The sequence below is a fragment of the Heptranchias perlo genome, chromosome X (genome assembly GCF_035084215.1).
Source record: "Heptranchias perlo isolate sHepPer1 chromosome X, sHepPer1.hap1, whole genome shotgun sequence".
Taxonomy (NCBI): Eukaryota; Metazoa; Chordata; class Chondrichthyes; order Hexanchiformes; family Hexanchidae; genus Heptranchias; species Heptranchias perlo.
Genome location: NC_090370.1, coordinates 20,830,963 through 20,845,618, shown reverse-complemented (window position 1 = coordinate 20,845,618; position 14,656 = coordinate 20,830,963). Strand labels below are relative to the sequence as shown.

General features: G+C 45.3%; 1 non-coding gene and 1 pseudogene across 1 annotated transcript; one reads left to right on the top strand and one right to left on the bottom strand.

The window, feature by feature from the left end:
- Positions 1 to 1,924: 1,924 nt before the first annotated feature.
- trnar-ucg (transfer RNA arginine (anticodon UCG)) lies at positions 1,925 to 2,014 on the top strand. The gene is given in 2 exon segments: positions 1,925 to 1,961; positions 1,979 to 2,014. It is a non-coding gene; the product is annotated as a tRNA-Arg (tRNA).
- Positions 2,015 to 7,917: 5,903 nt separating this feature from the next.
- Positions 7,918 to 9,783, bottom strand: LOC137306904 (protein FAM200A-like; annotated as a pseudogene).
- Between the last annotated feature and the right edge of the window lie 4,873 nt (positions 9,784 to 14,656).

Genomic DNA, 14,656 nt, shown 5'->3' with positions numbered 1-14,656 from the left:
TAGGATATGAACTAAATCTGGCTCATTACCCATTGTTAAATCTAATATGGCCTGCCCCCTTGTTCGCCCTCGGACTCATTGTTGCAGAAAGCTTTCCTGAACACACGCAAAAAATTCATTACCTTTCTGACATGAGCTCGTCTGTTTATCCCAATCTATATGAAAGTTGAAATCTATTCCCCATTAAAACCACTCTGCCTTTGCTGCATGCTTGTCTCATCTCCGCATTTATACATTCTGCAACTTCACAGCTTCGACAAGGGGGCCCATGCACAACTCCCACTACAGTCTTGTCCAGGACACGGGATGAGTCCCGGAGTTCCCACATGGCACAGGTCGTGCATTCGACAGGTTTGAGCTACCCTGCCATGCCTTAATATATTCGATTAACTTAAACAAAGCAAAAACAAATTACGGTTATTTTTGTTTATTTTACTCTAGTTAAGTAGTTTAAGCTTTAATTTTAATGAGCTTCCAGGAGTTTGATACTTCAAGCTTTTAATTCAATTTTACCCAATTCCCCAAATCAGAGGAAAAAACCGAAGACTCGCCAGCCATTCACCGACCTGGGCGCGGAGTAACAGCGCATCACGCGACATAAGCCCAAAACGGCCCTTATCCAATTTTTCCCCCAATGTTTCCTGTGTGCGCCAGTCGACAGGATTCGGATATGGTACCGGGCACATGGGGCCACAGGAAGAAAGATTGCATTTCGATTGCGCTCTTCACCACCTCGGACGTCCCAAAGCGCTTCACAGACAACGAACCACTCTTTGAAGTGTAGTCACTGCTGACATGTAGGAAACGAGGCAGCCAATTTGCACACAGCAAGATCCCAAACACAGCGATGTGACAATGACCAGATAATGTGTGCTAGTTATGTTACTGGAGGGATAAATATTGATCAGGGTAGCAGGGAGAACGAATTACTCTTCAAGGTGAAGACAAGGTGATTGTATCAGTTCGAGTTTGGACCTTTGTAATGTTTTTATTTCCTTATTTTTATCTTCTTCAGATTCCAACTGATCAGAAAACTGACAACTGAACTCTGAATGAAATTTCGATAAATCTACCACGCAAAATAAACAATGTTAGAAATAAAGAAATAAACCGGATTGAGACGGTTCACTTCACTGAAACGTCTAATTCCGGTTAAACCGGCGCGGCGGAGTCACAGCAGCTCATCGCTGATCTGCACCTCAACTCCATTTAGCGAAACAGAAACTGGAAAATTCATGTTTCGAGACGAGTTCACTAATTTCCTGAAAAATGAATATCACGAAACCAGCAAAATATTCCCTGCCCTGATTAAACACACAGCAAGGGACTGTGTCGAATATATAGCAAGAAATCGGCGATTTTATTATTACACGGATAGAATACCGTGCTCAATATTAACATTAACACTGAGCGCTTTTCCCCGTGGTGCGGGACCCCGTCCGCGTTTATATTTAGAAAAAAAAAATCAGAAAATAATAATCTCACCCAGCAGAATTGGGGATTGTTCGTATTTTACAGGACAGGATGAGGCCACTCGGCCCGGCGGGCTTGGATAGTAAATTCTGTTCACATTCTCCGCTCGGTGTTGTTCTCCGTGTACATTTTTAATTTACCGATTTGTCTTTTGTTTCATTTCCCCTGACTCTATTTTGCAGACTGAGTGTGAAAGCGATTCGCATTGGAGGCGAAACATTTTGATCAAAGATTTGAACATTGTTTATTCTGATTGTCGGTTTCTCGGAGACCCAGCGGGAGTTCAGTTGTCAGTTTCCGGATCAGTCGGAAACAGTGGAGCCAACTTGCTGCAAGAGAGAAAACAATAAATGAACAACATCAACAAAGCGAAAGGAAGAGAAAGAGACAAGCAGAGGATTAACCAGCCCTGCCCAGCGTTTAGGATCATTTGGTGAAACAATTCGTCATCGGCCGCGTGGCCTAATGGATAAGGCGTCTGACTTCGGTATTAACTCGAGTTGTTATCAGAAGATTGCAGGTTCGAGTCCTGCCGCGGTCGTTTTACTCGCTGGGTGAAAAGTTGTCCGACGTGCGCCCGAACTGTTTTGCACCCGACCGTTTCGAACAGTCGGATGGAACAGAAATCCCTAAATTACTTTGCTTTCAGAAATTGACTCCACATTTTCAATATTGTCGATCTGGGTGCACGGGCAGGACATAGTGTCAAAGTGACTTTATTTCTACTGTTTGGATTCAGAAATGGTCGGCGAATCCATTGTGCTCTGTCGGTATGGGTCCGAATCCCATCCGTGTCGTTATTGTATTGAACTTTTGTTACGGCCCTGCGTAAGTTTTGTGCAATCAAAATGGGCTTGAAAGCAATTAATACCAATCCGACACCGGTGTTTGAAGTCTGTATCCCTGGATTGTTTATATTTTGTTGAAATGGAGAGGGACAACTTGTCTTATCAACCATGATGTGGAGATGCCGGTGATGGACTGGGGTGGACAAATGTAAGGAATCTTACAACACCAGGTTATAGTCCAACAGTTTTATTTTCAAATAAAACTGTTGGACTATAACCTGATGTTGTAAGATTCCTTATATTTGTCTTATCAATTAAGACTTTCTAAAATTTAAATGCTCTACAGCTATATTGCCGTTTGTGTGAGAATATATACACCAGGTAGACTAGCGCTAATACACATTTCCGAATATAAAACACACACACATTAGACTATTGTGCAATATTTGTAGGAGGTCACCCACAGGAGGAGGTCAGGGCCTGGTGTATCACAGACATTACTCACCAACATTTTGTGGGAAGAGATGAGAAATGTAATTGGATAAGACCAGATAGTCTGGAGAGAGTGTGGAAATACAACAGGATGAATAGAGCTCGATATAAGATGTACTGACATGGGATAAGGAAGAGAAGATCATGACTGATACCCATGGTTTCCCATGCAGAGACTGATGAACAAAAGATTGATGTTATTGCGCAGACGTATTGAGGGAGAAGGCGCAACAAAGTGGCTTGGCAAATGTATCAATACCATAACGGTAGGAAATAATTCAAAACATGTGGGCGCCGTGGCTCAGTGGTTCGAACACCTGTTCTATAAACCGAATATCTTGGGTTCAAATACCAGCAGTACATTTCACAAAATTCTCCACAATAACATCTGGGGGTTTGTGTAAAGAATTGGGCCGAGTTGTACCACAAACTAGTCAAATAACAGCCTAACATAGCCATGCTGACGGAATCATAGCGTTAAGCCAATATCCCCGACTCTTTGGGTGAGACGAGTCAGACACCAATCACAGGTTAAAAAAAAGACGTCAATATTTTCCCCTGGGTCCCCACTCAGAGAGCCAGGGACAGCTCCCTCAGACGGCTGGGCGAATGCACCGTCCAGCGCTGAGCCCCAGAGATTACAAAAGTCCCAGGCTCGAGCTCGGGCCTGCAGCTGAGGTTCGACCTCGGCTGGACTTGGGCTCAGTGCCCTCGGGCTTGGTTGGGGGTTGGGGGTTTGTGGGGACAACATGTGAGGAAGAGAGTGTGCCAGGCAGCACTTCAAACTGAGGAGTGGGTGACGAGGAAATTGATTAGAATGGTGCCAGGGATGAGGGACTCCAGTTCTGGGGAAAGACTGAAGAAGCTGGGGTTGTTCCCCCGAGAGCAGTGAAGGTGAATTACATTGAATCACTTTGAGAGCACAGAACAGGGACGGCCCATCAAGGCCATGCCGGTGTTTAAGCTCCACACGAGCCTCCTCCCTCCCAACTTCATCTCACCCTATTCTTCTATTCCTTTCTCCCTCATGTCTTTATCTGCTGTTCGCCCCAACCACTCCTTGTGGGAGTGAATTCCACATTCTCACTACTCTCTGGGTGAAGAAGTTTCTCCTGAATTCCCTTCCTGTCTTAAATGTCTTTGTATCTTCTTCGATCTCTCCTTCCAATGTCCTGCCCACCTTGCTGGTCTCTGTGGTGAATAGAAACATCGAAAATAGGAGCAATAGTAGGCCATTCGGCCCTTCGGGTCTGCTCCACCATTCAAAATGATCATGGCTGATCGTCTAACTCAGTAACCTGTTCCTGCTTTTTCCCCATATCCCTTGATCCCTTTAGCATTGAGAAATATATCTATCTCCTTCTTGAATACATCTAATGGCTTGGCCTAACTGCCTTCTGTGCGAGAGAAATCCACAGGTTCACCACCCTCTGAGTGAAGAAATTTCTCCTCGTCTCGGTTCTAAATGGCATACCCCGTATCCTGAGACTGTGACCCCTGGTTCTGGACTCCCCAGCCATCGGGAACATCCTCCCTGCATCCAGTCTGTCTGGTCCTGTTAGAATTTTATATGTTTCGATGAGATCACCTCTCATTCTTCTAAACTTTAGTGAATATAGGCCGACTCGACCCAATCTCTCCTCATACGTCAGTGCTGCCATCCCAGGAATCAGTCTGGTAAACCTTCGTTGCACTCCTTCCATGGCAAGGACATCCTTCCTCAGATAAGGAGACCAAAACTGCACACAATACTCCAGATGTGGTCTCACCAAGGCCCTGTACAACTGCAGTAAGACATCCCTGCTCCTGTACTCAAATCCTCTTGCAATGAAGGCTAACATACCGTTCGCCTTCCGAACGGCTTGCTGCTCCTGAATGCTCGCTTTCAGCGACTGGTGTACAAGGACACCCAGATCACGTTGCACCTCCCCTTTTCCCAATCCATCACCATTCAGATAATAATCTGCTTTTCTGTTTTTACAACCAAAGTGGATAACCTCACAAATACTGCGGCAAAGTAATTATTGAATATTCCCGCCATTTCCCTGTCATTACCTGTGAGTTTATCCTATGTATCCCTCAGTGGCCCTATCCCTATCCTGATTTTTCTTCTGTTATTTATGTGTCTGTCGAATCATTAACTATTTTTATACTGCTTGATAATTTAATTCAACCTCGTCGTTCCTCTTTGCTTTCCGAATTGTTTTTTTTACTTTGTTCCCAATCTTCTCACGTTCCCTTTTCTCATCCTCTCCGGTATTGTCGATGTACTCAGCGTACGCCTTTTTCTTTAGTTTTAATTTTATTCATTATTCGCGGGTGACTCACCTCCTGACTCCCCAAAGCCTTTCCACCATCGACAAGGCACAAGTCAGGAGTGTGATGGAATACTCTCCACTTGCCTGGATGAGTGCAGCTCCAACAACATTCAAGAAGCTCGACACGGTGAAGGTTCCCATCTCTCTCTCTCTCCTCCCCTGAAGGTGCTGACTCTGGCTGGGTTCAGTTCTGCACTTACTGGTTCCCCTCTCTCTCCTCCCCTGAAGGTGCTTACTCTGATTGGGTTCAGTTCGACACTCACTGGTTCCCCTCTCCCTCTCTCTCCTCCCCTGAAGGTGCTGGCTCTGACCGGGTTCAGTTCCACACTCAGTGGTTCCCCTCCCTCTCCTCTCCTGAAGATGCTGAGACTGGCTGGGGATATATGCTCTCCCCCTCATTTCGACATTACGTCCCACCCTATTGCTGCCGGTAAGCTGTCCATCTGTGGTATCTCCCACTTTTGGCGACGGACTCTCTCTGACCAGTCACCTTTTCTCGTTCATTTAAAGACGGTCCCTAATCTGTCACTATTCTACTTCATTTGCAGATTCTCCCAAACCCGTCACCATTTTCCTTCAATTCCAGATACTCCCTGACCAGTCACTATTTATCCTTCATTTGAAGATTCACCCTGACCTCCTTCATTTACAGACACTCCCTGATAAGTCACTATTTCTCATTCAGTTACAAACATTACCTGACCCGTCACCATTTCTCCTTCATTTAAGGACTCTCCCTGACCCGTCACCATTTCTCCTTCATTTAAGGACTCTCCCTGACCCGTCACCATTTCTCCTTCATTGAAAGACACTGTCTGACCAGTCACCATTTCTCCTTCATTTAAGGACTCTCCCTGACCCGTCACCATTTCTCCTTCATTTAAAGACACTGTCTGACCAGTCACCATTTCTCCTTCATTTGCAGTCGCAACCTGACACGCCAACATATTTCCTTCATTTACAGACACTCCCTAACCAGTTACTTCCTCTCTCCGCATCTCCCTCCAGATGTCCGTTCACTTGTGAACAAGGCCCTTGTCATCCACAACCTTATTGCGGGTGGCTGCATCTGGAAACATAGGAACAGGAGCAGGCCACACCGCTCCACGAGACTGTTCCGTCATTCAATTAGACCATGGCTGATCTGTATCTTAACTCTATCTGCCTGGCTTGGTATCATAAATCATAATACCCTGGCCAAACAAAAATCTATCAATCTCAATTTTCAAATTTTTAATTGACCCCCAGCCTCAACAGCATTTTGGAGTGAGGAGAGTTCCAGATTTCCACTACCCTTTGTGTGAAGAATTCCTTCTGACATCACCCCTCAACGGCCCAGCTCTAATTTTAAGGTGATAACCCCTTGTTCCAGACTCTCCCAACACAGAAAATAGTTTCTCTGTATCTACCCTATCAAATCCTTTAATCACCTGAAACACCACAATTCGATCACCCATTAATCTTGTATATTCAAGTGAAGACAAGCCGAGTCTATGCATCGATTCTCATAATTTACATAAGTGGTCACTGTAAGTGCAGGATAGAAATTCAGAACAGACAGTTTCAGTTTGTGTGGAACATTATTTTCTCCATAGTCCCAAGAAGATGCAAATCCCCCGTCCCACACTCTCCCTCTTTGTTCCTATTAATCTGCAAATCCCCCGTCCCACAGTCTCCCACCTTGCACCTATTAAGCTGGAAATCCCCCGTCCCACACACTCTCCCTCCTTCCTCCTGTTAAGCTGTAAATCCCCCGTCCCACACTCTCCCTCCTTGCTCCTATTAATCTGTAAATCCCCCGTCCCACACTCTCCCTCCTTGCTCCTATTAATCTGTAAATCCCCCGTCCCACACTCTCCCTCCTTGCTCCTATTAAGCTGTAAATCCCCCACACACACTCTACCTCCTTGACACGTCCTCACTGTTTGAAATCCAGATTCATCGCAGGCTCTAATTTTCTGCCTTTCTCTCCTGAAGGTGCAGCGTGATGGTGGGGTTCGGCCCCAGTCACTGTCTGCCCTCCAGTATTAGGCCAAGTGGTAATTCTGCACTTGTGAGCCTATGCAGTGAACTGCCGGTATTTCGACCATCGGTAGCCGCCGTCTCTGGCTGATTCTCTCCGGCAAAGCTGAAGCCAACGGTGGCAGATCAACAATAACCTGCATTCACACTGAGCGGAGTCTCAGCAACACCGAGTGCGGCTCAGGCCCCGAATCAGAGCAGGGGGACCCGGCGGACGGGCGTGCCGGGGGGCCCGGGCACCATTAAACCGATCACCCAGCGCCTCACAAGTCCAACCCGCCGCTTCCCGATTTCATCTCCCGTTTCCACCGAGTCCGACTCGAGACAAGAGACAGGGCAGAGGCGCTCCCAGAACGCGGGGCGGGCCTGGGGAGCTTGCGCCGTCTGAGCGGAAATGCAGCGCCTTGGAGAGATAGAGGGGTTTCTGGGGCGCGGCGGATTGTGGGGCCGGCGGCCGCCATTAGTCGCCGGGCGTCGTTCAGTGTTTTATTGCCCGCGTCGCGCACAGAACCGTTTCTCGAAATGCAGACTGAGGAGTTCAGAGCCGGTTTGCTGAACAGACACTGACCGTACAATGTGGAACAGTGTTTTTCAAACTATTTTTCTCGTGACCCAGTGAAAGAAAAACACTTCCCCCAGGGACCCAAAACAATAATATCTTCTGACTGGAGTTTTCATCAAATCCCAATGGAGGACAATCCATGCTCGCTCTTCACTTCACTTCACTTCAAGTAATAACTAAAATTAGACATCGACGTTACTTGAAAAATATTTTAAATACAGTATTAATAAAGTAAAAAAAGATCAGTTTGAGTTTCACTTTCTTAATGTGAAGGGTTGGACTGTCGCTTCTTCATGATCTCGTTCCAATCTGGATCACACGATGAAAGCTCCACACGCATATCAGGTGCGCTGTTGAGTCGGTTTCTTTCTCTTGTTTTTAGCCTTGTCAAAGTCGAAAATCCAAGTTCGCACATGTAGGTTGTTGTTAAGGGCAGCAAAAACAGAACACTAATCTGACTTAACAGAGGATGTTCTTTGAAAATACTGATCCAAAAAGATGACAAACTGAATGACTTGTGGCGTGTTTTCAGTGTGCTATCACAGGTGAGTCGCACCAGCTCGTTTTCTTGCTCAGGCATCAAGTTTCGCTTCATTATTGATTCAGGGTTTTCGAAAACAAAATGACCTTTCACCCAACACTTTGCCTTCAAATTTTCAAACCTCTCTGCAGGGAAGTAGCGACTAAAATGATCAGACAGAGCAGCGAGATGGAACTGTATGACACATTTCATTTCATTCCCTTTTTCTTCATTGATGCTGTTCTCCTCAGTGTGTTGTAACAATGTTGGGAACAGGGAATAGCTCGGGCGATTACTTTTCACTCCGGTTTGCCACTGTTCAAATGATTTTTGAAAGTTTGTATTTGTTCACAATGTCGAAACAAGTCATTGCCTCTTCCTTGTAATTTCAAATTCAGAACGTTTAAAATTGAGAACATGTCAGCGAGGGATGACAACTTCATTAACCAACTGTCATCGTAAAACAAATTTGTCATGTTAGACTGTTTCTCTGCCAGAAAAATGTGAATCTCTTTCCTAAGGTCGGACACCCTTGTAAGCACCCTGCCCCGTGACAGCCATCGTACTTCAGTGTGAAACAGGAAATGAATGAACTCAGCTCCCATTTCTCAGCATCACGCTTCAAAAAAGCTTTTACTTCAGTGAGCTTCCTTTAATGAAATTAACAATTTTCATGATTTCCTTCATAATTGCCATAAGATCAGGGAGAATACACTTGGACGTCAAGGCTTCGTGGTGAATGAAACAGTGATTCCAAACATCATGGTCAGCTGCCTCAGATATTCTTCTCATGACTCCACTATTTCTACCTGTCATATTTGCTGCTCCATCACTTGGAATTCCTTTGCAATTAGCCCAGTCCAATTTGTATTTTCCATCTACACAGTCATGTAGTGCTTCGAATATTTGTGCTCCTGTTGCATTTGTTGATAAAGTTAGACAACACAGCCAAACTTCCATAAAGTCATCTTGCCCGACATATCTCACAGAAACTAACAGTGTTCCACAATTTGAAATATCAGCACTCTCGTCAAGTTGGCTCGCAAAATCCCCGGCTGACTGTAACCGAGTAATAATCTTGGCTTCTGAATCCTCAGCAATGGAACATATTCGCCGAGACATTGTGCTATCACTGAGAGGAATGCTTCTCAATTTTTCAGCAGGCTTCTCGTCGAAGATTTCCGCCCCATATCCAGAGATGCTGAAATTCTTCCAGCATCTCTGAATAAGTTTTTCGGCAACTGTAAGGGCCATTTTCTCTTTTGCCACACTGTATGCGACCAAATATGACACCAGTTGTGCCTCCTCATTCAGAGCAGTTGACCGATTAAGAACTGGTGCTGATAACTTTAATCCCCGTTGCTTCCTTTGAAAATATTCAAGCGGGTGATCAAAGAGTTCCCCATGTTTTGTTTCAAAATTTCTTTTTAATTTTGACGGTTTTAATCTCTCGTTTACGAGCACCTCGCAACAAATAACACACTGGGGCTTTGGATCATGGTTTGCGTTTGCACAATTGATGAAACCACATTTCAAAAAAGCCTCACTATACTGCCTCGTCCACGATTTGGTTTTCTTCTTAGTGGACGGTTCAGGCCTGGTCGACATGACAGAATTATGTCCCTCATTTCTCGAACTTCCTGTTGCAGACGACGTACTCACACATGTTGGTTTTATTGTCGGATGTGGATGGGTTTTAGAACTGTGTTTTTGAACTTCTTTGTTTTCTTATAAAATGATCAATTTTGCGGAATTAAGGTTTGGTAATTAAGCCGCCCCTGACTCCTTTCCCCGTGATACTGGGCCCAGACCAGCACCACTCACCGTGGCTTTGGCGGCGAGGAAGGGCGCGTCCTGGTTGATGCTCGGAAACACTAAACCTAACAGAATGACTATTCCACTGGAACAAGGTCATCGCTCCACAGAATGAAATGACTGCCTGTCATCTGCCCAACGGAAATTACCGAATAAAAACGTGAATGTAAACTTCAGTCCAACATTCAACCAATCAACGTCACGCAATCACAAGTTCTGACCACAAAACTGCCCGTGACATTTCATCTCGTTATGAAATAAATATTTGCCCTTTTCTTACTTAATGTCCAGTTATGGTTCATTTGATTTTCCTGGGTTTGTTTTGTGACCGTACCCATTTAATGGGAGTGAGCTAATCTTGCCAAACCGGCTCAGCATTCTCTGGCAAGCAGTAACCTGCCCTATGAGCTCCGCTGATAACCTGATGTCTGACGAATTTCCTTTCCATGTTCCATTACATTTATGCTTTTCTTTTTTGGGTTCAAACGAGGGGTCACAAAGTTAAACACAAAACAATTTGGCAACATGCAGGTCTCCGTATCAATGCAAGAGCACGCAGAAGAAATCCCAATGGACCAAACCCCTTCTCATTCACTGCCACTGGAAAAAAATCCAAACAGACCAAACCCTTTCCTATTCCCTCCCATTGCATAGAATCCCAAAGAGAAAAACCCTTTCACAGTGCAAGCCATTAAAGAGAGTGCGGTGCCCAGAACTGAACACAGTTCTCGAAATGAGGTCTAACCAGAGCTCTGTATAACTGTGACATAACTTCCACTCCTTTTTATTCCAGTTCCCTTGAGATAAAGATCAAAATTTGATCTCCATTTTACCTTATATTTTTAGTGATTACTGTACTTGGACCCCTAAATCTCTCTCCTCCCCCACAGTTCCTTGCTTCTTGCCATTTAGAAAATACTCTGATCTATCTTTTTAAAGTTCAAAGTGGATGACCTCACACTTTGCCACGTTGAACTCCATCTGCCACTGTCTTGCCCACTCACTTAATCTATCAATGTCCCTTTGCAACTTTCTGCTCCCATCTATAATGCTTACTGTGCCACCAAACTTAGTTTCGTCAGCACACTGGGTTATAAGGTTCTCTGCACAAGAACAGAACAAATAGGAGCAGGAGTCGGCCCAACGGCCCCTTGAGCCTGTTCCACCATTCAATCAGACCATGGCTGATCTTCAACCTCAACTCCACTTTCCCGCCCGATCACCATATACCTTGATTCCCCTAAAATCCAAAACTCGATCGATCTCAGACTTCAATATACTCAACGACTGAGCGTCCAAAGTCCTGTGGGTGAGAGAATTCCGAAGATTCACAACCCTTTGAGTGAAGATTTTTTTCCTCATGTCGGTCCTAAATGGCCGACCCCTTATCTTGAGACTATGACCTCTAGTTCTTGACTCTCCAGCCAGGGGAATCAGCCTCTCAGCATCTACACTGTCAAGCCGTCGAAGAATTGTATACATTGCAATGTGATCACCTCTCTTTCTTCTAAACTCCAGCGAATGTAGGCCAATTTTACACACTATCTCCTCACAGTAAAACTGCAGCAAGTCCTCCTTACTCTTATATTCCAACACCCTTGCAATGAAGACGAATATTTTATTTGCCTTCCTCACTCTCATTGGACCCTTGGTAACTCACTATTTCTATTATGTTTTTCCTCCATTCCTTCTGCTGGGAAAATAAATCATTGTTGAAAACATTTCACTCCAATTATACCAGTTTGTGTTTGGGGAACAAAATCCAGCTGAACTGCAAACTTAGAGTTTCCTGAAAAAAGCGGATGAACGTTGAATTGCGATGGCCGGGAATCGAACCCGGATCAACTGCTGGAAGGCAGCTGTACTCACCACTATACCACCATCGCCGAAAAAAGTTATCAATAAAATGGTTCCCAACCATCAGATCCTGAACATCCACTGCAGGCTGTTACATTTTTTTCTTCATTTGCACTGGTTTCTGACGGATCCTTTCTCGCTCTGTTGCAGTTCCCGTTTCCGCCCAGTAGATGACGCCAAGCCCCAATCAATGGAAATTACACAACAGCCAGTAATTGTTCACCTGATATCGGACTGAAGAGACAGTCGATCCCTGCAATACTTGACCAGCTGGAAATACACATTGCCGCAACTCACATCAGCCATTGTTTAATATTAAGTAATTTCATTAAATCATTCTGGTGACCTGACTACCAACTGGGCACAAATGGCAGCTTAATATTCAAGTCTATAAGATCGTTAGAAAGGACAGAGAAGTAGGGAAAGGAGGAGGAGTAGCAATATTGCTAAAGGACAATATTACATCAGTTGAAAGATAGAATATCAGTGAGGATGAGGGGGCAGTGTAAACACTCTGAGAGAGACTGATCAAAAGTGGCCCCATTGTAATCCTCCAGAAGGTATAAGAAGGGCGAGTTCGGGAGGATTTCTTCATTCTTTGTGAAAGTGTTTGTGAGATTGTGGAAATGTCTGAAAGAGGAAAATCCGGTGGAAAAACTCGGGCCAAGGCCAAGTCTCGCTCATCCTGGGCAGGACTGCAGTTCCATGTGGGGCGTGTTCACAGGTCCTGTGAAAGGGGAACAATGCTGAATGTGAAGGTGCCGGAGCTCCGGTCCATCTGGCTGCTGTGCTCGAGCACCTGACGGCTGAAATCCTCGGGCTGGTTGGGAATGCGGCCCGCGACAACAAGATGACGCGCATCATCCCCAGACACCTGCAACTGGCCGTCCGCAACGACGAGGAGCTCAACAAGCTGCTGTGAAATGTGACCATCGCTCAGGATGGGGTGCTGCCTAATATCCAGGCCTGTTTCTGTGCCGTAATTTCGATGTAATTCGATGTAAAGGCTCTTTTCAGAGCCACCCACTGTATCTGTGAAAGGTCTGGTTACTGTCTGAAGGGAGACGCTGATATCATGCTACCAGTGTTGCTTTGAGCTGCTTTTTTCTCGTTGTGGACGAGATGAGGTATTAATGGGACTGGAGTCGGGGCACCGACCACATTCCGATACTTTAAACGGTAACTTATGGACCCCAGTCCACACATCACCAGATTTGTTGTATTTATTTAAACTACTTGCCATGCTGGGCTCGTAAAGCATCACCAGAACTGCTCGACAAATCTTTCTTTATCTGCGGGATTCAGCGCTTCGCTCCGTTTCTGTTCTATTTTGTTGGATTATTCAAATAACTCATCAAAATCACTGGGGAATCACTGAAATGTAACTCTGTACAGAAACAAATAACAGTGAACGGCCTGGTGCCCAGGAGATCAGAAATATTATTCGCCTTTCGCCTTCTTGACGAGTAAACCGTGTTTCGAGTCCACCAACCCGCGTTGGTTCCATGTGGGGATCAAATAGAGAGGGCGGGAGGGGAGGAGTCAGAGTGATGGACAGAGCAGAGAGCGGCCTCTGATCTTCCAGCTCCACCTCCAGCTTTCTCCACCCGCCAATTTCAAACCGTTTATTGATAATAGAACCGAAACACAGCGGTCCGCACAAACCCTTACAGACTCGGGCTTCATGTTCAAGGATTCCCAGGAACCCGGAGCTTTTAAATAAACCCCGTTACAATTAACAGGCAGTAATATTCCTGCCGAAATACAGTCCCTTCGATAACAAGTCAAACCGTCTCCTTCCATTTCAGTCCCACACCCGATTCTATCTCCCCACATATCCCCTCCCAGACGGGTTCAGCGTTTTACAAACACCTTATTCTAGCTCATTTGGAGAATCTCATATGTTGGGGTTTGAGTTATGACGCGGAGTTTCTCCGCCAGTGTTACCGTCTCACAGAGACTCTCGCCCTGAATCTGTGAAAAGAAAATGACCATGAACTGGGAGTGGAGCCGAACACATCCCCAGTTACAGTGAGGCTCGGACACCCCATTCTCTCTGTTTTATATCAGACAGTATCCCACCTTCATGTCCAGCACTTGAGAGAGAGACTGTCAGTCTTACACTTCCTATCAGTGTGTTCATATCACCCTCAATAACTGTATCCAACCTTCATATACAGCACCAGAGAGTGAGAGAGAAAGGGAGACAGATACGGTGACAGAGCGAGCGGAGAGGCACAGTGCCACAGTATCAGTTCCAGACTGACCTGTAAAGTTGCGTTTTATCCAGAAAATCCCGTTGGAGAGACAGAAGATGCATTCTTATCTCTCACGGATATACCAGAGACGGACACACTATTAATCCCACACTCAGGGACAGTACAGAGAGTGACAAAACAATGTGGGCCGAATGTAACCCTCTCTTGCCTGTTGTACTATATTCGGTTTTGCAGATCAGGTCCGTTCGTTATTAATCTCAGTGGCCGAGAGTTTCACTCTGATTATATTAATCTGGGACTGTTGCTGTCTGATATTAATCCTACACGGTCCCAGCAAATACACCGACTCCCGCTTTCCTCCCATGTTCCTCCAGGATTGGTTTGAGAAATCCTGCCTTCAGTTTCGGGTTCACGCGTTACTTTATCAGTAAAGGGACCAAGAATAAACAGAACCCATTGGCTCATTTCACAGCCGTCCACGTTATCTCTGATTGCCCCTTTACCATAAAAAGATACCGAGAGAAACAGCAGGGATGGAAACATCCAGTTGAATAGTGAGAGATTGTAAAGTCAGTCTGGATTCCAGCGTT